Source organism: Bradysia coprophila (assembly GCF_014529535.1).
Source record: "Bradysia coprophila strain Holo2 chromosome X unlocalized genomic scaffold, BU_Bcop_v1 contig_26, whole genome shotgun sequence".
Taxonomy (NCBI): Eukaryota; Metazoa; Arthropoda; class Insecta; order Diptera; family Sciaridae; genus Bradysia; species Bradysia coprophila.
The window spans coordinates 673420-701221 of NW_023503313.1; the positions used below are offsets into that span (position 1 = coordinate 673420).

The 27802-nt window shown below is 31.7% G+C and overlaps 1 protein-coding gene across 1 annotated transcript in view; it reads left to right on the forward strand.

Annotated features, from left to right (window-relative positions):
• The window catches only part of LOC119069356 (barH-like 2 homeobox protein), a 47084-nt gene that overhangs the window by 8604 nt on the left and 10678 nt on the right, over positions 1–27802 (forward strand). The gene's annotated exons all lie outside the window — the stretch shown is intronic.

The window sequence follows — 27802 nt, forward strand, 5'->3', positions numbered from 1 at the left end:
CAAGGTAGATCGACAATCGTTACATACAAATACATTAAAGTGAATTACAATTATAAAAGGGTGGACGAACCTTTGGCGTAAAAACGCATTAATGTGGGATGGGTTGTTCTCGGAATGTTTAAATTTTAATTGGACAGCATCAATAAGTTTTATTAAATTTTTTTTCGGAACGAAGTAATTGAAATTATAAATGATGGAGATCATGCAACTTTCGACTAATGTTTCTTTTATTTTCTTTTATCACGCAAAAATTATTTTCTTCAGATTCATGACAGCGGAAAACATGCAAAAATGCAATAGTAAAAGTTGCAACAAAAGACAACAGGGAAATCATTTAACTTGTCGTTTGTTACGTTTTAATGTAAACTTTAGGAGTCCGATAAGGTGTAGCGACGGAATAGAATTTTCCGAATATTAGACAACTGGTCGGAATGACTTTGTAAGCCACAACGACGTAAAATTCCTCTTTGCAGTTTAGTATATCTTTTTTGATTATTTTAAATATTTTAATATACCGCGACTGCCGTAATTCGCATAAAAATCGATATTCTTTTTCTGAGAAACTTAAACGCTGAGAAATGACTACCGAATATAAAAAGCGAAGATTCGTTTTGTTTTTACAATAGATAAACTTTGATCACAATTTCAGATCTTGAAATGAATTTTTCCACTTCATTACTTCAATTCAAATGTTAACGATTTTAATGATATTTGATTGAAAATTAATTTACACTCGTAAATGTATTCGTTTATTTATTGCCTACCCCATGCGAAAGTATACCATTACTTAGTAGTTTGCCTCTTGTGAAAAGGATCCATTACATGAATATTACTTTCGGGTCAATTTACGTGAATAGTCAAATTTTGCATTTGGGCAATAAACCAAAATACATTGGGTGCTGGTGCGTTAATTCGGAAACAACTTTGTGATACTCATTAAATTATTCGAGTCTATTTTATAAACTGGTAACTGTTTTTCGACAATTGTTCATCTTTGGCTCGGATACAAATTCTACACATTTCTTCAAGCTTCTTGCACAGAAAACCCAATATTGAGTTTGATTTTATCACAAAATAGTTATCTCACGTAATGAATTACTTTCGCAGCATCCAATGTAATCTACTATTCCAACATCTCGTAGACATCTTTAAGAATAAATACCACACATGATCTAATCGGAATCTTAACGCACATAATTGACACAGACCCTGTAAAACAAATAATCAACTTCCTTTGCAGAATTTCTTCTTTGATAAGACGGAACGTTGCCATTTTTTTGACAATCAAACCAATTCTATCAATGTTGCCTAGATATCGCCCATTATATAAATACATGATACATCGTTACACGTATATTATTTGCTTCGCGCGCAGTGTTTCTTTTTATTTCTTTTTATTTAAATACAGGAAGTAAATGTAAATTTGAATGTTACCCTCATAACCAATTTAATCATTTTTTGACGCGAACCCTATTATTTCTAAACGCCTTTCTTGCGCCCTCGACTATATACACACACTGTATAGCAGCCGTATAATACCACAACGATGTAATACAATGTTCATATTTTGTACACCTATTACTAAAACAATAATGACTCCTTCTTGAGCACCTCTATGATTTCGTATAAAAATTAATGGCACCCTTTAAAAATTGAATATAAAAAAAGTTTTATTATTAATATTCCTACACCATGTAATTAGTTTCGTGTGTATAAGCTGATATATGCTGAAAATATTATATATACGAAGGCATTCGCATCGTTGTTATTATTTTGAGCTTAGAATAACTTTTAAACTGTTCGATGCAAAAACGTTGCTAAATTCAATATTAAGAACATTTTCGTCTTCTTCTCATTTTTTTTACATTATGTCCGCATGATATTTGAATTGGTTTTCTCAGTGCAAGCTGCAAACCAATGACCAAAATCATGATCTAATATTTTACCACAACAAACATAATTGTAATTGTCAAGTCTGTTACTTCTTTTAAACATATCCAATTGATACAAAATCTACTACTTCATTAATTTTTCTAATAGACTTTGCTATATAAGATATCGTCATGGCTTCTTTTTCCATCATGTTGATAACAGATGACACTTTATACCGTTGATAAACTCATTAAATTTGTTGTATAACGCAAGGTTCTGGTCTAACGATCGAAAACGTCAATAAAAAAACCTACGTATGACATTAAACATATTCAGCCAAGAATATGTGTACTTTTAAACTCCGGATGCTTCTTGACCGGATTTTCTCAGCAACACATAACACATTCATTCATTGACCACTGCGTTGAGATAACGAAATTTGAGTAAGACAAAAAATTAATTTTTGTTAAATAAACAAAATGTTTAGCCCTTATGGACCGGCTAAAGAAACAAAATATATTTGATCGTTTAAGGCATTCTTACTTGATATTTGTTTACGGAAACTGAGAATTTTTTTTAAAGGAAAATAAACATGAATTTAAATAATAATAATAACAAAACAAAAAGTTAACTAGCTGTTGACGATCAGAGACAACGGGGCGCCTTCTTAACTTAAAATTTATTTTTGTTATTTCGAATTGGAACCGTTCTCATGAAATTGGTGTTTAAAGTCGGTATAGTAAATGTTCGTACACGCAACTATATCGTTTTCTATTACAGAACCAAAAGAGAAGAAGAATCGGCGGTGCATTTTTGAATCTAATTCGATCACATCCATCTTCCAATACACCGATAATTTAAAATCAATTGCTAATTTAAGCTAAATTTAATGGTCTTTTGTCATTATTCTTTTCATATTACACGAGAGTCAACTGCATTAGTAACTAATGATTAGTTAGGTCAATTTGAATTAAGTTTTTTTTTCAATTAAATAAAAGAAGAACGTGACCAATGTACTTCATAGCAAACCAGGTGTTTTAAAGCGTACCGTCTACGCTGCAATGTGTACAGATTTCTGTGTGAATTTTGCCGTACCTTATTCCATCCATCTGTTTTTTTTTTGTAATCTTTATGTACTTATCTGAACCAGTGCACACATCTGATTAAGTTTGTAATGATGCTTCGAGTGAAGGAAAAAAAAACATTATTGTCTGAACAAAACAGAATATCACGAATCATGCCAATGATTCGAAGAAAACGAAAGATAAAAAAATCCGTACAAGAAATCCGAAGATAGACTGCATTCTATGTTCTAAAATAGCTTGTAATTAACTTAATAATTAAAGAGGCCATCAAGCACTTTTGCCTTGAAATAGAGGAGAATAAATATGGAAAGTGGATAAATGCTGCGAATGATTGAGATTTATTGTGTGCAGTGACAGACAGTTTTGAATCACAGATGGGCAATCAAATGGAGACGAACAAACGGCTAATAATCTGTTATCGACAACAACGACAATAAATCTGATCAATACCTACAGTACAATATAACAACATACCGGCGGATGTAGTAGTTGTAGTAACTACATCTTTCTGATCCGCCTCTACACGAGACTTGTAGCCTCGGTGATAGTTATAACTTCTCGAGATCCTCAGGATTTCGAGACTAACAATTTTTTTAGAATTATCAATTCGCGAGTGTTATGAGTTACTAGTCGTCAAGGCAGAGAAATCATGAAAGCTTTTAAAATCGCGAGATGAGCGAACCCTCCATTAATATTATGGCTCGATTGCACGAGCTGCACTTATGAGAGTCAATCGCTTATTTCCGACATAGATGTCAGATGGCTATCCGTTTCTAAAAATTTCGATGTGACCATACTAAATGTGAGCGAAATAATTGATGTAACCCAAAATAAAATCGGTTGAGCAAATTAAAAATCCATTCATACACATCTGAATGATGATGATGATGATTATGATGAAATATCAAACAGTACTCCAACAATCATGCCATTAAGCGTACTATTTATAGCATTCATGTAGTGTGTTTGTGATATATACTTGGTTCGAATTTATTTTATTTTATTTTTTTACGTTCGAAATTAACAAATGACCAAATACACCGCATTTACATTTACATAATTCTGAAATTAATAATCAAAGTCAGTAAACAACAATGTTGCTAATATTCATAAGCGTATGACTAATTTTTAAATCGAATGAACAAACAAGTACACAATTAAGTATAATTTAAAGTGGCCGTTTTTTTCTCTCTCATCTTCTTCCACTGCTTTGCAATTCTTGGCCGTTCTTCAATTTTTTTTATCTACCTTTTTCTAGAAAAAATCCGTAACATACATTCTCACAACACAACAGTAACAACAACAAAACCCCATCATATTAACAATATATAGTATCATCGTATTATAAGAAATTATAATTGATTAATTACTTCAAATTTATTATAAATTTATATTGACTGAACTTTTAAGTAATTGTAGTGCGGTAAATTTTAATTACAACGCAGCTGTTATAATGTAACACAAATTCAGCAGTAAGAAATGAAAAAGGTAACACTAACTAGCACAATATTATTGAAGAAGTATAAAATACACACATATCTCTCTATATAATATACTATCCTCTCGTAATGTGTAGTTAGTCATTAATTGGATTCGTTCACACATTATAAGAGCATTATAAGAGCAACCAGTAAGCAACCGCTCTCAGACGAACAGGTATATTATAAAAAAGAAAGAAATATTTTTATGGATATGGTTATACATACATATAATGATCGTTCGGACGCATAGATCAGCTATATTCATGATGGTCAATGTTATTTTTATCAAAAATCAATAAGAAGAAATTGTGGAAGATAAATGATTTGAACATGTGAGATGAAAAATAAGGCTTCCGGTTATAAATATTTTCAAAATTAATGCCTTACTAACATGGAATATCTGTTAATAACTTATGGCAAATCAAATTGATTGTTTATTGAATATTTTGGGGGGCGAGATGTTCCTTTCTTTTGAATGGGTGTCTCGTTAAGTGACCGAAAACACTTAGCGTAATTTTTGTCGTAATGGAATATAATGATAGTTTCGTGTTTCGATGATGTCTCGAAGAATTTTGTGACAAAAATTTCCTTTTGACTTTTAATTTAAATAAATTACGTTGAATTGCCGCAAGGTTCTTATTATTATTTTTCATTCACATGACATTATAACGAACCAACAATTTTCGGTACTATAGCGTGATCAATTTAAGAATAGAGGTGTTTGATTAATTAAGTTATAAGATGTTGGAATAGAAGAATTAGTTAATTGAGTAAAATTTGGTAAGAATTTCTTTCAAAATGACATGATACAGGGCCAATGTATCACTTTCATAGCCTCCAACGTGTGCACGGTTTTTTCTTACTATTTAACAAGACTTGAGACGCTGAACTTCTGTTTGATTTCTCAGAAGAATGAGGGAATATCAAAGATACCATTTCGATTGTTTAGTAGCAGAAACTTGATTTTTAGAAATAACACTTATTTCTTAAAAGATGTGGAGTTGTCTCACTCCTCACATCACATCTCAAAATATACTTTTGAATAATTTTTTGACTTTATATAAAGGGGTAGTGTTCGTTTATGGCACTCCGTTATCGAATCGTTGTTTCAGGTGGCGAATAATGGATCTGGAAAATCTGGAAATGTTATCCAATTTTGCTCAGAATCTACTGCGGTAATTAATGTATCCTTGTCTAATACTCGGAATCCTAACTTTATTTTGATCTGAACCTGAACTAATATTTCAGGTTCGACCCTTGTATCTCGTACAGCGTAATACGAAACAACTACGAAACGACTAATTTGTTTGCCGATTGATAAAGGCGTGACTTCCAGGGTAAACGTTTACTAGTATACCGGTATATTAGGAATCATCGATTCTATTACTTTTTCGGATTTATTTTACTGTATGTACATTGGCCTATATAAGACACAATTAACTAGAATCCATTGGTAACTATCGGTAACAGATATAAATAGCTGAGGTAGTATTTGTATTTACTGTTCGCCCTGTGTATGGACGATTATAATCTCCCTATATAAATTGTCGTAAAGTAAAAAGTGAAATTTCCACGCAAGCTTTTCCATTAACAAACAGACAGCACTTATATGCTCCGGTACATTAATCGAAAAATGATTCGTAAATATATTTTTTTAAATTTCATCAAGCTACCGAATTAATATTCCTAACTGTTTTTGCATATATAAACAAAATTCGCCATTGTTCAATCAAAATCCAATTTTGAGCGATTCTAAATGGTTGCCTACATTCGGCTGTCTGATACTTCAGAATGAAATGATAAATTGCAATGATGTTAGGGTATATATTCGGTGTATTGTAACGTGTATGTATTCGATTAGACAATATATTGGCAAACTATATTTGTTCATGGACGCACGACAACTGAAAATAAATTTTCATGTTCAATTAGTTCGATCAAAAAAAAACTATTTTCTTTGCTTTGGGTAATATTCTTATAAACACATGAAGAATACGAGGAATCGATATAATATTCGTTTCTATTTCATGAACGAAATATATGAATGAATATAGAAAATATCTATTTATGTTTTTAGATCTTTATTACTTACCGTCGTTATTCACACATGATGTACGGATATATAATATACAATATGCTGCTCAATACTCAATAATATAATTCTGTAATTCAGAAGGAAATTAATATTCATAAAGAAAGCATGCGCACTAAGAAAATTATAAGTATACGTACGTCATATATCATTATTGAACTTATGGACTTATGTATACAAATTTGGTGTATTTATTTCATGGCATTTATTCAGGGAAAATGGGTATCAAAGAATTTTCTTTAGGTTTCATTTCTCCGTTTGGATTTTTTTTTATTGTATTGACCATTTCGGAAGTACGAAATCATACAATTATTGTAATTGCTTGTAATTACTTTGGTAAAGTTCGTGTAAATCGTTCGATGCCCATTAGTATTATTTTTATACGAAAAGCTATTAGTGTTGCGAGCAACATATTTATAGTGCGTCCATATAATATCACTCTCTATAACAGATCAATGGTAGCAAACGTATACGTTTTTTTTTGTTGGTATTTGCCTTTAAAAATCTATCAAACCTAATAAACACTTCCTCAAGATAGACAGAATGGGGAAAAAAAAGTTTCTCGAAACATTTCTCGAAAATAAACAGTTTAATTTTTATGTTCATGTTGAAAAACACAAATAAAAATTAGTTCTCATATTAGTTGCGTTTTTCAAAGTAATTTTCTTATTTATTTGTATATTAAATACGTAAACGTACACGGTTCGTCTATAGCCGAAATATAATCCCAATGGGATTGGATGGAATTTTTTTTTATATTTTTTTCTTCTACACATTTCGTTTTCGTTTCTCTCTCCAAGAACACACAAATTGTTAACGGGTGTTGACATTTTTATTGGGTGGCACGGAAAATGATTTGAGAAGGACAAATTTATTGAGAATAATTGTGTTGTAAGTAGTTGATAAAACGTATAGTAGCAATAAATGTGGTAAATTTATAAATGGCCATAGAAATGGCGTTTGCTGTTTGTTTGTTCTTCGTTTGGTTGATATTATAAAATTAAAACATTTTACGTTTTCGTTTAATTTTTTGTGTTCTTTTTTTTCGGAAAGGTGGGAATGGCGTTCTATCAAAAATTATAAGAAAAACATTTAATTCCAAACAAGTATCTATTGGCACGAAGATTGTCATTAAGTCACCATTTGATCTTTGGATTAATTTATTCTGATAACGTTTACAAATTGCTTGAAGATCCGACTAGAATTTCGAGTTCTCTTAAGCGCAGCATGAAATCTCGTCACACAAAATACCAGATGTCGTAGGTGGAAATTCTAAGACTTATTTATTGCTTGTCGATTGATATTAATCGACAGATTCAATTTGTCTATTTAGACTGTGTCTAACCCTTTGCTTGCAAACGCAGAGTGGAAGAACCTATATAGAATGCTAAGCAGCTCCTTTCAACTAAACATTTGAACAATCTCAATCACTGACAACGATATTCTTAATTCAAAAATGGAATTAAATTCTTGGTTTTCAGACGAACAAATTTATTAAGTTTCTGTAGCAGACACAATAACTTTTGTAAACGCTAGGCTAAGTAAATCTATTGATCATGAATAAGCCGAATTGTATCGTCTCACGACAAACAGAGGCAGAGAGCGAGGGACAGAGGTTTGTAAACTTCGTTGACAAAGGATTTCTAAAAGGACAAACCTCTGAGGGTTTTCCTATCATTTTACTAGGATTTTCAGAGGATTTTTTACTTATTCTGGATATTTTTCAATTACAAGGCATTTTGGTCTTTTAATTTCATTTTCTTGAGACTTTTAAGAGATTTTCTATTATTTTACGCATTTTCTTGAGTATTTTGCGACGGATTTTCTATTACTTTAAGGAGTTTCTTTAGTATCATTTTGAAGGATTTTTTTTGTTTGACAAAGGACTTTCTAATATTTGCTCACGTTAGAGAGGTAAATTTTAAAACAAAAAGAAATTCCATTGTTTTCTATCTGATCCGCTGTTTTATCGTGACACAAACAGTATCATCCGTCGGCTTTTAGTGTGTTGCCAAAGTTCACACACATCCATTGTTGACTTGCTTCCGTCTAATGAGAAGTTTAACATTAGATTGGTATATGAAACCTATGTAGCAGTTGGGTAAAAGTCGCCGAAACTTTATCAACACTTTCACAAAAATCGAAATATTCGATTTACATTGAATCAATCTGGTACTTCTTTTGTATCACAGAGTGTTTGCTTGATGCAAAACCTTTACTTCACTAGCTCACACATTTGTTTATAAAAGACCACACTACCATGAGCTCATCGTTTTCTTTATTGTTGTCATTGTCCGTAACACATGACTAGTATAGTACTAGTGAGGTTGATCCACACTTGAAAAATGTTTCCATGCAAAAATTAAAATTTATTTTCCGCACCCGAACGTTAAACAGAGTTAATAGTTTACACGAAAAACATTGCTGCCATATATATTCCGTGGAATGAAAGCAATATCATCCCTTTTTAGTATGTGCATTAAATTCTAGCATAAACTAAATTGTCTAACCTTAAAATAGGAATTTGTCAATCTAATAACACTCAAGCAGATTTTCCAAGTGAATGATCGCCTTTTCAATTTGTTTCGTTGTCCCTCTTAACGTTTTATGGCCTTTTTCACTACAAAGCTAAAAGTTATGTGAATCATTTCACTACGTTTATTGTTGGAGAATATATTTAGCAGGGGGAGGTTTTGTCGAGATAATAAAGTGTAGGTTTGTTTGTCATTGTATTATCTTTGGGTACTTAATTTATTGTACTTTTTAAATGGATAATAAATTCCAATTGTGTTATTAAAGCCTTCTGATATGTTATAATGTTGTGTGTGTGGCGTTGCCTAATACGTTCAGTTATTAATGATATTCGACACAAAAATATGTATATTGTTGGTTGGATATTAATATATTCTTCGGGTCTGTGTGTAATTAAATAAACAATAATTGTAATGATAAATTGGAGTTACGAGTTTTGTTTCGTTATTTTCAATTATTTGTAACACTATGTTGATAACTCGCGTCGAAACAAAAGTTAATATAAAATGACATAGAAAAACTAGAATGTGGAAAAAAAGAAGAATGGCTGGAGCTGTCATATTTTGATCAATGAATCAAAAACATTTTATGCTGGCTGGTAATGCCTTGTTGGTTCTTTGATTCTCTTTCATTTTCTTTTTTCCATTGCTTTTTGTTTTGTATTTTGTGATCAACATTAATACGGCCACTTAACATTACGACTGAAAAGTGTCGACCAGCAAATTCTTTCTTGTGAAATCAAATTAGAATTTTCAACTTACACGCCATTGAGCAATTAAACATTTTTGCTTAAAAATTTACTTTCAGTTTGCCCACTATTATTTTTGAAGGTTCTAACAATGACTATTTGGTATCCGCCGACAATCTACTAAAAGTCATCCATAGCAAATTGGAAATTATTTCATAAATTAAAATTTACTTCAAAAATCATTGAACGTTTTCCACAGAGTATAATCATATTGAAGCGATAGCGATGTGGCTTTGAATTTAAAATATTAAAAACTGATACGAGCAGGAACTAAGCTATTAGTTAACTAGACATAATTGTTGAATGCAGATACAGAAACATGAAAGTGGGAGGTCAAACGAAAGCCAGTACTTATCACATTTCACGGTGATACAGAAAGAAAGACCAACGTTCGCGATGCTGATTCGAATTTTTGGCATCTCTAAAGGACCATTACTTATTCCAGCTTAGTCCAGCTAAATTGTGACATTTCGAGATATGCTCACTAAATCTCAACAGATTTCAGTTTGCGTTTTTTATCCCTGAAAGCCATTGACAAGACGCGTAGTTTGAGTCCCATAAGAGGTTGCTAGCCCAAAATTGATTTCCCACAGAGCACCTGCTGAGGTCTGAAAGGGCTGCTGAGGATTCGAAAAAAATAGACTGATTTGTTACCAAAAAAACATAGCCAACACACTTCACTTTATGCCTCATAAATAACGAAATTCTTAACTAACTTTTAACGAAGGGACTTTTAAGAATTTCATCATCCATCGCCCGATTTACATAGCCAATACGGTCCTGCTCTTTTTGGTCTTAAGTAGTTTCCTTCATACGACCCCGTGAGACAATACATTTTGGGATAAGAAAAATCATAGCCAAGTTTGACCTTATTTCCTGCAGTTTCCTAAGTCGAATTCAATATGAAGCGCAGACAGAGTGTTGAGCCAACGATATTTTAAACCCGTTGCAATGAACGAAGTTGTGGTTATGAAGACCTCTTTCACATTTATGCGTACAAAGAAACGCATTCATTACCTTCCGTTTGTTTGTACGCACACAAATCCATCAAAAATGCATCCTCAATCCATTGTGATCGACAAACTGTTTACCCGAAAGTATTCCATTTTTTCTTTTTATTTCTTTCGGAAGACAGACAAATGTGCCACACCGTAGTCCCTTTTATTAAGAAATATATCTCAGTCAAGCATTACCAGCCTCAGCTCAGACAATAGAGTATTAATCAATATGTTCATTAAATCACATAATTAGAGACACAAATCATTGCATTATCCGACCATATAGTCTAAACAAATCGACTAGTTTACCGTGTAATGCGATCACAATGGGGAGAACCCTCTGAACTAACAGATTTTTGCCTTCTGTGTATTTTACGAGTTATTCGAAATTCTATGTTATACGAAAGTCTTGCGTTGCATATACATCTCGTCGTATAATATATTTACAATACAAAATGTTTTTCACCGTGACAAATAAACAGGATCATTTTAAAGTAATAAACACGATGACAATATGAAAAGTGCCATAGTGAGAGATGTATAACGTTGGATTTCGGATATTATATAGTGTTGTTGGGTTGTTGTTCGGTTTATACTTGTATTGCACGTACACACAGAGTGTGGTAATAGCTATAAATTGAAATTGTGATCAGTCTTGTGGAAAACAAATCTGTTTTCTTTTAATTTATCTATTTGTATTCAGTGTATTATTTTAAATGTTAAATAAAACAATATTTGAGAATTTAATTGTATTATAGAGCGTAGCAAATAAGAAGAGTCAAATTAATTTCAATTTTCAAAATTAATTGAAAAAAGCTTATTATGGGAAATGGAACGATTAATGATAACAATGTACATGATGCTACCAAACTAGTCGTGGGTAACTGATTGTAAATAACATTTTTTTACATTAACGGAAGCAGATGTATAGCAGATCTATACTACGGCGGATAACCATTTTTCTTGATTTCTTTTTCCAATTTGTTATTTTAGGTGAATTTTGTGAGATTTTTTTTTTACTTTTAGCGTAATACATTCACCACATGCAAAACTTGATATATTTTCCGCTCTTAATTCGTAGAATTTCTGGCGTAAGGAAATAAGGGCGATGATTCTCCGAAGCCTCTGTGTCTTGCTTCGTAGACTAAACTTTACAACTGCTTTCAATTTTGATTGAAATTATTTATTTTTTGCCATCTTCAGATGCAATCACAAACAGCAAACCAATATAAATCAAATCTGCTACTTCCATTGTTTAACGAATCGGTTATTGTATCTTCTTGTACTTCATTACATTACATTTTGCTATAAAAGAAAACATTAAGTGCAGCCAGTCGCATATTTTTGCCGACGTTGTTGACAACAGATGATGAAAGTCGCTTCAGAGTATTTTCAGTTTATCGTGAGGATCGAAAACAAATATTGGCTTATATTGCGCATATTTGAATTGTTTTTATTACATTTGAAGGGTTCAGTATAATTAAGATAGTTCGCGCGCCCGTCTATTATATTCTTTTAACAAATGAACCGCGTAGCTCCAGCCATGTTAAACAATTCTAAGGGGCTAAAAATTCGACTTGAGTGAAACTCAAATTTTGATACAATTTTCTCTGCTTTTGCCAAAAATCACGTTACAATTTTTTCATTGATGAAAGTCTTATTATGCTTATTTTACCCACATGAAAACCTCACTTTTCGACTTTTCCACCCTACTTGCGTCGACACCTATTGCAGTTCTAACAACTTTAAATGCAAAAGATGTATACCCGATTCTTAAGGAAAACGAATTTTCTTTTTATTCACAAATCAATAACGTTGAATCTCGTACTTAATTGTAAATTTTACGGTCTCCCAACCGATGTCAAATATTTTCCAATAATCGTAACACAGATATATCCTCTGTACATGAGTATTTCTCTGAAAAATAGCTCACCTAATAAATCACGGATTTCCTTTTGTAGCCAATAAAACTCTCCGATGTCAATACTAAAGTTAGATGAATGTGCTACACACAGTGTTATAAGGGAGGGAAATCGTTTAAACTTGATTTGATTGCCCTCGCAATAATTGCCAGATCATTTATCCGTATTAGTGTTTACGGTTCCCTTGCAAATAAAATTTTCAAGAGTGGGGAACACATTTTGTGGATTCTATGTGTTAAAGTGACAACAAGAGAGATAATATTGAGGGGTCGGTGATTGGCTATGGTGTAATAATTTATAATGTTTGATATGAACGAAAATTCGTATAAATTTTTTTAACTTGTGATGAACACGAATGAACAACAATTCATTATTTTATGAGTTTTGTGCATTTGAGTGAAAAGACAAAAAATTGATTTATGGAAGCAATCAAATGAAATTAGTTACGATCTTTTGGCCCTTTTCTTCGCGATATCTTGACCAAAATAATCTTACTGATATCGTGTTAATTTCACTGGATTAAATATTCAAACTTGCCTAATTAGGGCGGATGTTAGCTTGAGTAAAGAACGTACAGAATGTGGAGCTACAACTTAATTTCAAACAAAGAAACGCCCTTTTAAGTGAGAATTTCCAAGGTTTTATTTTGATCATTAGGTCTTCGAATCTAACTCTAACCTCTCATCTAATAAAAATGGACAAGTTCACTTATAACTTTAGCCTTCGATTTGTATTGGTCACAATATTGTCGACTTAGTGATAATTTCGTCGGATCGACTTAAATCTACGATTCTCTAGTCCCAAGATCAAACAGAATTGACATCATCGACCGACAGTTCTTGAATCTACACTGACAGAAAAGAATTAACTTTTGCGTTATTGAACACCCAGGAAATCCACATTTTTCATCGCTCCGAGCAGTTGTTTTGTTTCATTGTACATGAATATAAAAACATTTTTTTTTATAAATGTCTCTCTAGTACAACACAACAAAAAAGGGACATCTTCGTTCCGCTAAGAAATAAATCTTAATACCAACCGTAGTACGTTTCAAAATGAAATTATCAAATGTTCATATCTTCACTGAATATACTTGAAAAATTAATTACAATAATCATTACAGGTAAGTAGTAAATGTCACTGTCAACTTGTTCCCTCAGACCTCACTCATTTTGTTTAACATAATTCTTACACTGAATTTCAATGAAAAAAAAACCCGAGTGCCTGTGTTACATATATAATCACACAAAACACCTAAAAAATGATCGAATACTGTATGAAATTAAATATATCGCGCGATGGTTGTTGGAAACATTATTTATGTACTCTGGTGTACGTTATATATGAATATACATATTGTTCGCTTTGCACAACAAATATATGGACGCATATATTGGAGTGTATAAATATATTCGTACGAATAATATACGAGAGTAATGAGTATGTAATTTACCTGCGGCATATTTCGTTTATAAACTTGTATTATATTTGTATATATTAATACAATTATTCTCGTTTGTGAATAGTCAGCCTCATTAATATTTTCCGCCCCAAACACACGCAAGAAAATTACGTATATGCACACGTATAATATGAAATGATGTTAGTGTAATTAATTACCTTTGTCGCCATAAATACCTAACATAAAGAAAATTAGGTATAAAAAACTGTAGAAAAAAAAAGATTACAATACTCACCGCACACAAGAACAAGGCTTGTCACATTATAGAATTAATTGATTTTTATACAGCACAACGGTTCAAGTTAAGGTGTTTCGTTTTTTAGTAATATTATGGAAGATGATTACGTTTTTCAGCAAAAAAAATCGAAAGGGAGAATTAATATAACGAAAACCAACTAAACAAAGAGGGCTCGTAATTTCGTTGTTATTTTAATAAGTTTCCTTTTTATTACCGGGTTTGTTTTTACACCTTACCACAGACAACTTCTTCGTTTTTATTAATGTCAAAGTCATGGAGTAATGGAACTGTCTGTAGAACGATTTAAACGATTCTGTGTCCATTCTAACACTAAATCACAGAAATGAGTAAAAATCTGCACGACGACAGAACGGATCATATTCATTAAGACTGGCGTTGTACGTACACACGGTACACACAGCTCGTTCCAATTTTGAAACATATAAATGATGGTCGTGCCGCTTTGGTAAATTTTTATGCAAATGTCCATAACATGCACATAACAATAAATAATGTCGATTAATTTGTATGCTTTAGCCGATTATAGATAAGTATATGCGAATGCTTTCCATTTGACGTGATGCATGCACTGATTTTATTGTGGTAAATATTTGTTTTTGCCTTTACAAGTCCGGCGTTATTATTGATTAGCAATTGAAAGAGGATCTGAGTGGTCGGTTAAAATTGGTTAGACTAAATGAACATCCAAACGAAAAAGGTCAAGGGTCATTAATTGGGCGACTTTGCTTGACTAATCATTACCGGTTTTTTTTAAATCATCAAGGATGAGACATTTATTGGATGGAGTCTCTGTTTGGAATGTAAATGTGTTAGAAGTTTTTTTTTTGTCAGTTTGATTAATTTTTCGTTATTAAAATGTCGTCAGTCACACATCATCAGCGACGGATTAGAGTATGTGAATCGAGCCAAATAATGTTCGTAAACATGTAATTTTTCTTAATTTAAAATGAAGGTATCCCTAGCGGTGCTATTTCCCAGACCAAGGATACTTTTCACGCAAAAATTCTACCTCGTGAAAATTGTTTCCACTAAAAGATGTTATTCGTGTAAGTGATTTGAAGAACTTACTTTATAACGATATTAAACGGGAAATCCATGAGTCATGACAAATAAAACTTTTTTTAATCACTCTTCGCAGCACAATCATTCTGCTAAGACAATGAAACTTTGACAACTATTCCCTATGTTATGTCACATTCAAAGAAGTTTGTGCTTTTGAAGAAATATTTTTTTGCTATCATTTGTAATTCAAATGACAAATGCTTACCGATCGAAAAATCAATTGAAGTTTAATGTGATATTGTGACCTGTTATTTGAAACAGTATTTTTTGACTAAAGACAGTTCAGTCCGTCTAATCGATCAGTTGAGTTGGAACCACTAAATTGTGACATAAAAGCTGCTAGAGATGCTGTCCGATCCAAACTATAAAAATTCGTTAAATTCTCTAAGTTCTAACACAAACAGTCGTTTCCACTTGTTGTACGACCATCAAATAAATATTGTTTTTTTTTTCTCTAATCCATTGTCGCCGTGTCATTTCAACGCTATTTCGGTCCGATCGTCTGATTTCAATAATAGCACATGACAAACACAACCGTATTTATTAGCAAAAATCGCTAACGACCAAAAAGGTGTAAAAATGAAAAATCTACACAATAAGAATTAACTGAATCAATAAATAAATAATTGTCGAACAAACATGCATCAACAACGTATTCAGTCGCAATTAAATTACTTAATATAATTTAAATTAACAAGACGTTCACGATTGCGTTTATCATGCAAAAATCGTTTACACATTATTAAAAAAAAATTCATGAAAAAAAATATATTTTCCATTTTGCATGTACCTAGAGTACCATTTATAGCTGTTCACTGTTCACTTACGCTGTTGTTTTTTTTTTGTATTTCGTATGTGTACTTAAATGTACTCAATTCAGTGCTCATCTCATTTAAAATAACTGTAGTGTACACGCGAGTTCATTCGATATTTAGTAGATGTTATATTGATGGAATGACTAAATAATTAAATAGACCTTACATGCACATCATCCAATTAGAACGATAATAACTTATAATATTGTTAGCATTTAAAGGGGGTAACTAGCTATTTTTTTTCCTCTCCGGTGGGCAGAATTATAATATTAAAAAATTACTAGTTGCTTGGTAAATATAAAATTGAAATTAAAATTAATTTGCAAACAAAAGAGATTCGCAAGTTTGTTCTATTTAAAATGTAGATGGCTTTATTAGTGGACGCATCTGTATGTTTAATATTCATATATATGGCGTGTCGTACAAAAGCAGATGGAAGTTATTGCTATGGTCAAAATGGCTTTGATTAGAAAGTGATGCAGGGCTGAGCAGATGATGCAATTATAGGTTTTGTTGAAATTACGCAGCCAATATTGAAAGTTGTACATTAAAAACTATGTGTATCCGAACAGATCATTCAGACATATCTTAGGAATAAAATTTCATTATAATGCAATGCTAAGGTTTATCTGAACATAAATATAACCTGTTAGAGAGAACCTATATTTTTGCTTCTGTAAAATGAATTTAAGAAGAATATTTCGTCAAATTCTTAGTGAAATTTTCAAGGGAATGAAACTGTAAAAAAAACCTAGTTCAACAACATAAAGTAAAATTGTTTTTCATGACAAAAATACAGATTTTCGCGAAAAACGTTGTGTTCCCCTCGGAAAGAAATAGGAAATTTCAGCTTGAGCGAATTGCGGCCCTTGCTTCGCTCTGGACGCTTTCACTCTTGGTGAAATTTCCTATTTTCTTTTGGCATTTCAATAGTACAATTGCTATAAATGATGCGAATTTTTTTTGAACATTGAACCTGCCTTCGGCTTGTACCATTTCTATGTGATTTTTATTTTTTTTATTTTAATTTTATTTTTTCAACGTTTTACGACCAACTGATGTACTAATACAACTTAAAACAATCCTAAGTTTCAACGCGGTTTTATAAAGTTTTGCGTCAACAACATGATTTACGTCAATTTCAATCTAAAAAATGTTCTTTTCCAATTATCATGTTCGTTTCAATAAATACAATACAGTAAATTAGATTAGGTTTCTTCAAGAAACGTCATCTGTTATCGACAAAATTATAAATGATTTCCGGCAACTGGTACTATTTTATAGCTCTCAAAATGAATGGTGAAACAAATGAAGTAAAAGATTTTTTATCATTACTTACATTACTGAACAATAGGACAAAATAATGCAAATCGTACTTTTTGTGTGAAATTTACCGATCCGCGAGGCGAAGCCAAATTCGGTAAACAGTTTATATTACTCATAATCGTGGGGTAAAGTTTCGTCCCTAAAGTAAACCTCACCTTTCCTCACGATTTTTTTTTTATTAAACTTCATTAAACAATAGAAGTAATGGATTTTACGTGGCGATACGTTTGCCAGTTGAAAATTCATTCAACGTAAATGTAAATCGAAAATTGGCAAAACGACAATAACGAATAAACATCGAGCAACGAAATGATTGTTAGACTTCGATGTGTGCAAAAATAAAAATCGAAACTGAAACACATCCAATGATGTTATTGCTTCTTTATTACGTAAAATTGATTTTGCAAATGAACATTATGCGTTTCCGAGAAAGATATCATTAGAAGGTAGCGCACTGCACACATACACTATGTATATGTATACATATTATAATCAACATGCATATAGAGTAAAACATAAAAATATGAAAATTTACCATATTATTACCGAATGCCCCCACGTGCACGTGATTCGTTTCAAATTTTGTAAAACAACACTATCTCTGCTACATATTTTTTTTATTATTATTCATTCATTCGAAATCAATCTGAAATGCTAACAAGAATGTTTACAAATACGGCCAATTGATTTCAGGTTGGAATTTTCTTAATGGGATACATAATACAATTTCCTTCATTTGTTATCTTGAAATCATTATTATGATCGTAGAGCATATTATTATAATACGTGAGGTATCATATCACTTCAATTAAATAATTTGGCATAGAAATTCATAGTTTACATTACACAAATTATTTTTATTTTTCGTATTTGTTTTCGGTTATGTGAATATCGAATCGCGGTATGGTTAAAAATAAATATTTAAAAAGAAAAAAGAAAATCGTTTGCAAGTAAACTCCGGATTTGCTTGAGAAAGAGAAAAATTCAGTTTCTCTTAAACTCTGCTCTACAACGAAAAATGTTTATTATTATTATTGTGTAACGTTTGATTTCGGTAAATTCACTTTTAAACGCTTTCATATTTCACTCTGTGCTTGGCCCGACAAACCGAAAACTACTTAAGTTCTTTGATTTTATCTGAAAAGTGTCATAATATTTTACAGAAATTTGTCTTTGCTTTTTAACTTTTAAGTACATTATTAAACGGCTATTATTTAAGTATGAGATAACGGTGGCATAATTATCCCGAACAGACATGTGCTATGGTATTATGATCATATTTAGTTGGATTACTTTAGACAGATGACAGACTTAGCATTTTGTCATAACATAAATAACTCCGGTTGCATGGTTAATTGCATTATATTGGTTTCGATAACTTTTCTGTTCTTAAATAAATCATTTTTTTATGTTTTGTTTTTATCTTTGACTACGGCCCAGGCCCAGATATCAGTATGTTTTTCTGATCTTCTGGCCTCTATGGACCGAGTCAATCGTGTACTCAAATTAAAGTGTCATCATTAGGAATCATTTGTTTCACAAATGACCAAGTGTAAATCAAAGTAATTCGATTTTCAATTTCATTTTATTTAGGAGAGAATCTCGATATTAAATAGCCGGTTAAGAACTAGATCCACAAAATCCACAATATATTTACAGATGATAACAGTGAAAAGGGATTCGTTCGTTGCAGTCTGTCGTTATGTCGTTATATTTTATTGATGGAATTTGGATCGCTTTGTGTGCAGCTACCAATACTTCATCGGGGCTCTAAGTTAAATTGACTAACAAAAAGCATTTAATTGAATTCTAGGGACTATTCTAGTACAACAGAGAAAACTTGCGTAGAAATATTGGTGGAACATTTATCTCATTCGATTATTATTTCTGTTTCTTCGACTCACAAAAAATGTATTGATCTCAAACTACAAAATTCAGTACGTTCTTATGTAAATGGCTTTAACAATGACAAGCGAATATCAACTCGCAAAATTTGTTGAAAAGGAGAAACATTGTTAGCGAAGATTGTCTTTTCTCGCATAATAAAAAAGATGGACAGGGTTTAATATATTTTTTTGAAGTTTAATTATAATGCAAGGGGAGTAAGAGAATACCGATAGGGATAAGGACGGGTGATGGTGTATTCAAGGTAGTTTTGAACAAAAACTAACCACACAAATGACGATTTATTTGTCAATTAAATAAATTCGCAACTTTTATGGGCTTATTAAGATGAAGTACATATAAGCATCTGTAGAGTCGAAAATTTAATATTTTTTAGCACAAATTTTTCATGCACATTCAGTAAACTTTGGCTATCATAACATACGAAAAATATTGTCCAATACAAAATGGCCGCAATTCGATATCTCCGTATCCAGATGAGGACTTCAGTGTAATTATTTCAAAGTTAAAAAGTGATGGCAACCCATAATTTTCCGATTAGTGTCGGTCATTTTCATAATATTCAAATATAACGTTTCGATTACGACCGAGTTTTCCGTGTTATAATTAAGCAATTATGGACTAGACTGGCGATAAATAAAATTAAGTTAAAGATAATACTCTCTTTCGGAACCTGGAATGAATTTGAGAAAACAACAACAACAACAACAAAAATAGAAGAAGAAGTTTTCGTACGTGCCACAGTCAATTAAAATTTTTAATCCAGAAGTTTATGATATACGCCGTAAACGATGCAAATTTATTATTTTGTTTTTGTGAAAGCTGAACCGAACTTTTTGTTTAATGAAGTTAAAGGACAAGGTGGAGTGATGGAGCGATTGGTTCAATAACATGTTTTTGGCTGATAGAGCAAGTGATAAAGGCTATCTCAATGTTCACAATATTCAATTATAGAGATAAAGAAAATGTTTTCCATGCTTTGACTAAACAAATTACTTTTTGAAATCGATACCTAAGATTTTCTGATAGTTTACATTAGTATCGTGTAACGCAACTCAATTTTCTATTAAAGTCTACTTAATAGTTCCGATATCTTTTCTACCCTTAAGGTATTATTCATTATATATTTTACAATCAACGAATAATTGTACATTCGGTTGAAATTTTTTGAATAAATCGGTAAAAATAAATCAAAGTCAGATAATATAAAATATAATTGAAGGCTATTAGGTGTGCAATTTACTTTTGACATGCATAATAATATTACATTGTTCAATGTTAACTTCAAAATATTTGTTGTTGATGTTGTTGTTGGCTTGTTGTTTTTTTTTATTCATCCACACAAGAGGATAACTTACATTTTACACACATAGACAACAAAAGAAAATTATTATTTCTTTTGAATGGGAAAAAAGAATTACAACATCACACTGAAAATTATTAAATTGTGGTGAATAATATGTATCATATGTATATACAGTCAATCGCTCCCATCAAACCAAACAAACAAAATGGAAGACTTAATTGAACAATTTTTCACACTGTGTTATTAACCAACCGAAATTTTTTAATACTTTTCTTTCTATTTGAAAATGGTTTTTTTGTTGTATTTTTTCATATGTTTAAATTGTATCCAACTGTTTTAATTTAATTGGACCACACAATATATTTATAGCCGAGATCCTACAACCCGAAAATATATAATAAAAACTCTATTATTATGATTAAGTATAATTTCACCAAATACCCACTTTATGAAAGATTAAATTCGGAAATTTTGTAAATAAAAGGGATGTAAACTCAATTTAATAAATAAAAAAAAAATGAATGAAGAGTAGAAGAAGAACAACAATAAAAAAACCACACACATGTCAGCTAATTTTTAATGTTTTATTTATTTAGATAATTTTCTTCGTCAGTTCTCTCATTTTTCCATTATTATTTTCGTGTAGTGTACAAAAATGATGTGTCTATATCCGAGTAGCATAAAATGGGATTCGTGTGAGAGCAATTTAAATTTTCAAAATTTTATTTTATTATTATTAAGATTATCATATATGCACAAGCATCTTCTCTGTATATCGCGCTATATATAAACACAAAACCATTTTTTGACATTGCATCATAATATGTGTTGACTCCAGTTATACATTTTTTTTCTTCGTTTAGGTTAATTAACATGTAATAAAACATATGGTTAATAAATTGGTTTTTAAGATGATTTTTTTCATCTTCTGCCTGCTTCTCTCACTCGGCTAGATGATGGTTATATTATGAACGCCGAGCTGTTTCGCTTAAATATGTGTGTTGGTTATACATAGTCGTATATGTGTATCTGAAGTAAAAAATTTTTTTTATTGTAACTTCTGTCATACTTAATTAATGCCTCAATGAGAAAAAAAAGAAACCCAAAATTTTTTGGATAATTGAAGTGCTTTGGGTAAAAATGATTTCCTGATGTTGGTAATTTTTGAATTAAAATTTTTTCGGAAAATAATTTAGATTTAAATATTTCGTACGCCGATCATACTCTTGTTTCTTTCGGCTCTCTAATTATCTACTTAAGTAATGATGATTTAATTTGCATAAATTACAAAATCGACCGCGTACCGCATTTCTTTTAATTAAGCGGCTACATGTAACTTCATCTGCATTTAACAGCCACCTCTTCCTTACTGTGGGTATACAACACACTCTGGATATAAATATCATACCGATATCAAATTTCTTTATTTAACATTCGGAATGTTGCATGTCAGCAAGAATATGCTTAGTTTATTGATTTGAAAATGTGTATGCAATTACGAATGGGTAATGGATATATGGGCACTGGTAATATATAGGGAAAGCTTTAAGTTGGAAAATTATTGTTTTTGCATAATTCGTTTAGTTCAACAATTTTCGTGTCAATGCAGGATTATTTTATTGTGTAACTATACTCACTGCATCTTTATAACATTTACGGGCATTTGCTTGACCGTTTTAAAAAGCGACTTATCTTTAATCTAATGAAATTTTAATCTGCATATTACTTTATTACTAATGCCTAGTATAGCAATGTTTTTGTGGAAAGGGACTGTGTTACCGTTTTCGTGGAAAGGGACTGTGTTACCCTTGACAAGTCTAATTGATCAAAGCAAGAATATGGTTGTACTTCGTGCTTTAACCTTTTAAAAGTTGTAAAATTGTCATGGTATAATCACACAATATCTGTTACTTATGTTGTTATCCAGTTATTACAAAATCTTTTACTTCATTTGTTTTAACATTTCATTTTGCTGTAAGTGTTGTTTCAACAACGGTGCAGGAGTGAGGATAAAATGTATGCAAGCAGACTCAATTCAAATTTGTAACGAATTTATTGTGCAGCTTCAAATTCCTAATATAAACAAAAACAGTTAGGATTTGAATCTTAGCAAAATAACACCTGGATCTTACATTTAGTGTTCTCCTGATAATTAAACAATTTGTAACAATGCGTGTGTGTGGATTTCAGAGCAAATTCGTACCTACGATAGTTCACAATTGAGGTTAGGTCGTGTCATTCAAAGCAACGAAATTCAAATAATTACCTATGACGACGTAAGCTCTTACAAGTAACAGACTACAAGCGCAATAGATTTTTCTATGATCGACCTATAAACTATAACTATGGAAACTATAAACAAACGTTGAGATCAGTCGTTATTAAATCCAAATTGAACAAAGAGAAAATTTCGTTCGGCACGTTGACTTTACCTAGTTCACTTATTGATCTTGTTTATAGACACTACTAGGCACTAGCTAAAGTGCATAGCTATCAAATTTAGATCCACACACCCGTTATTCTATTCTAATGGCTTTACTCTACGTAAATTACTTTAATTTTCTTATTTGACTTCGATTAATTTCGATTAAAACTCGAGAACTTCTTATACAACTCGTCGCGATCGAAGATTCTCGGCAATACTAATGACATTTCTATTCGCTTCTCATGTTGCCAGATATTTATGCTATTCTGGCGCTGCGCCGAAGTTCGGTGTTGACGTTCGTTTTCAACAGTAAGAGTACAGCAACAGCATCCAAAGTTATCGTTTAGACTAGTCGTCGTTGTCGATAACAAATTACAGACGAACGGTAGTGCGTAGTGGCAATCTATTCGCTTTTGAGAAAGCCGCAAAAAGTTTGTATACATTGAAGTGAACGAAATCGACAAAAATTAGACTTTGTAGCACAAAACAACAATCAAATAAATTTGTAGCACAATGACTGACAACCAGACTTGCACCAATTTTGACATTTTTGAGCTTTTTTATCAGCTTTTGAGGTAATAAATTAAAAAACATTTTCGATACATACTATTGAACACTGTTTTCTGCTTAATTTAGTTCTTTTTCACAAAACAAGCGAGAAAATAATTATTTTCTCACCGCAGCTAACTTCGGATGTCTATGATGTGAAAGATTAAGCAACACCATCGAAATGAAATTTCCATTTTTTTTCGCTTGGTTAACAAATAACTATTCTTGCATTCTTGCGTACAGTAATTTATTGCTGCAACTGACCTATTTGAGTAAAGGTATCATAAGAACATATAGATTCTGTTTTTAGGTATATTTTTATGGATAGGATTGACTGACAACAGATTAAAAATAAATTTAAAAAAAAAGAATTTAAGTCGAACAATTGCTAAAAAACGATAACCATAAATTAACTTTTGTCCTTTCCGCAATTACGGCGAATCATGTAACCCAATTCAGTTGGTATAGCTAATATTTCTGAAAATAAATAACAATCAAGTCATTTAACAGAAATATTAAAGAAATCAGGTCTGCGGTAAATCGGAGATAAACCAATATTACACCCATCAATTTGGACGTCTTCATTTATCTTTTTCGTTTATTTTAATAAAATTGTGCACAGAGAAATTCGCTAATTTTTTTATAATTCATTGAAGCTTTGCATGTATATTGTGATGTTATTGTGTGTGACATGCGTCCAAATTCGATTTTAAGCATACGCATCTGTTGTCGTTTCGTTGCGACAAGAGATTACAATCAAATTGTAATAATTCACCAAAAATTTAGTTGCTTTCCTCGGACTTTTAAAGCAGGAAGTAAGACAGACATTTAAATTAGTGACGCGATGACAGGAAACTAAGATTGTCCAAGTAAAATTGGATAAGATTTCTTCGTTTGAATGGATGCAAGAAAAATGGACCAAGTCGAATGGGCTGTTTTCAATTTCAAAAATTGTAAATTCTTGTTTTAAACTTGACAGATGCGTGGAAAGATACTCTTTTTTTTCAGTTTGCAACTCAGTTAAAAATAACAACGATTTGGATGCTCAGATACTCTAACAGGTTTGGGCTCCTCGGATTTTTAAAATTCCATTCGCATTGGGTACTGGTTTCGCTCATCTCTCAAAATTGTACATGGAATGTCATTTTGAATAGGGACACCACTAGCTTTTTGAGTTCTTTTTAGTAATTTTGTATGACCTAAAGTCAAATGACTAAAGGGAAATTGGTAAAAAATTTGTTCTTTCGACATTAAATTAATCGTTAAAAAACAGCAACAACAACTTAGCCACCAAATGTCCCTCATCGAATCGTTATTGAATCTATATAATAAATAAGAACCTGACATGACAAGTGAATCTATCTAATATCACTTCGTGAAGTGTTATAATATTATATGTTTAGTGTTGTGTTTTGTTGTATATATACACCAAAACCATCATTAATTCAAATCGTTCCAGTCATTTGAAAACAAGCATATTTAGCACCATTGTCTACGGAGAGAAAAAAACATACATCAAAAAAAATATATTTTTGTTGCATGGAAACCTCGCTGGAAACCATTTATTTCATATATATGTATATACCAAAAACGTTTTTAATGTGAATTTATGACAATATCTTGTCGTCCTAACCATTATGTGGTTTTCGGCCATTTTGTTTTGTTGTTTAATGTCAATAACAAAGGAATAATAAATAATACGTTTGCATTTTTTCATATAATATTTTTATTGTACACATCAAAAAAATGTTTGTTGCCATGTTATTTTTTAAGTAGATAGCAATAATGCACGTTTTATTTAGTGCACATAAATACGTGGTTTTTGTTGCAGTTGGTTTTTTTTTTCTTCGTCTTCCTTTTAAAGATATTTCTCTTCAGTCAGACTCGATCGAGTCCATGCAATTATTGGAATTGTTTTCATATTTACTATTACATTGTTACTTAATTATTGCATATATATACACAAAGAAACCAGAACGAAGAAGAGAAAAGGCCATGCATATAATAAATAAATAAAAAAATGCACACACACGGATGATACGTGTTTAGCGGTTGGATGAAAAATACAACAGTTGAAGAAGAAAAACCAACAAAAAAACAAATTAGTCTCCAATACGATTTGATGATATAGATGTGTCATTCGACCATCTTTCGTCTTTCGGTTATAAAAATTACACCGCAAGTTTTTGTTCTTCTTATTTTGATAAAACGAAGTCCACCATACTGCAATGTGCATGATATAACGTCATTTTAACTCACTTTCTTTTAGAATAAAAATGCAAATCGCAACCAAATTTGCTAATAAGAAAACCAACATACGTTTAACATCTTAAGAATCATGACAATCATTTTTTTACTCTAAATAAAAAATCGCATCTGTTGTGCAGATGGAAATTTGCAAAGTTGCAAAGTCCGGCTTTCGTGGGAGTCCGAGTTGAAACGAAAGAATGACAATAAATACGTGGAAACGTGACCTTTCAACCCGAGTTATTTAAAGAGCTTTCTGCAGTTTTCCGGGAACTGCAGGATTTATTGCTACGCGATTAGGGCACACTTAGTACTAGTGCTGAAAAAATTACCATTGTAAGACTTGGCGCACAATATACTATTTTTAACTCATATCGTAATATATTACTATACATATACAAGGGAAGGATATCACGATGAGTAAAAGTACCTCTGACACTTTTACTCATCTGGATACGAAATATCAAATTATTTCCCGATGGTAATATAACGTTTTCCTTTACAAAGGAGGGAAAACTTTTCCCTAGGGACGGAAAGTCCATATTTCCTCCCTAGTAAAGGAAATAAATTTTTCATATTTAATTACTATCCAAGTGTTTGAAACTACCATTCGTTTTGTAGGTCGTGTGTAGAGTCGCTTAGGAAAGCCGTTGTTCTTAACTTACAGGCAGAGGCAGTGAAATTGCAGCATTGATTTGTTTCAGCTGGACGATCGGGTGATGCCCGATGCGCCTTTTGCTTTTAGGCGCTCCTAAGAATAATAAAATTTATTTATGCGCCTCTAAGCTGCCAATTGGTAGCCAGTCCGGCCCTGCATCCACACATATGATCAAAACTGTTTATACTTGTTTATACGGTGAAAGCTGCTGGTAAAACCGTATAAGGACGTATAAAAAGTTTTGTGTGGATCAGCTGAGAAACAGCTGAAGCAAATTCATGCTGAAATTTGAATACCTCTAACTGTATGGTAAAAGATTTTTTTAGCGCATTCGATTCAGGAACTCGCCTCCGGCTCGCGCTGAAATATCTGTTTCCTTAAAAAAAGTTTTTTTAGCACACGTTAGGAAAATAACTATTAACGCACGTAGCATGTAAATGTTTTCAGGCGCGCGCCGATTTCCCCACGGGAGATCAAATTATTATAATTTTTCGATGTGCTTTGGTTGCCTAAAATTAGCCTTTTGTCCAAAACGAACGGAAGTCGGCGAGATTGGAAGTATTTATGCAATTTTTCCAAATTTTCACATATTTTCCGAAAAACAACAACGGTACTCTTGAACCTTCATTTCTCTTCCATCGTCTGAAAAACGCTTTAATGCTAAAATTGAATGTCAGTTCTCAGTCATTTGACTCTTGCAACCCATTAATTGTTTATAGAATTAAAAAAGAAATGCGAGTCACCTTGCATTTCTTTTACTGACCATACCATAAACGTTTTCAGATTGAATTGTATTGCACTTTAATGATATGCTGATAGAGTGGATATGACAGACATGCCGCAATATCTGTCTTTCATAAAATGCAAGTAGCATTACAGTGACTTTCATCATAAAGACGATGTATCTCCCGGTGTATAATATATTTTCAGGCGGTATAAAACTTCGTGTAATTATGAAGTCGATTGCACATGTAAATTCAACACATTTATATTAATTACACTGATCATTTTTATAAATATTGATGTTTTGTCATTATTACGGTATCGTACCTTGTAAA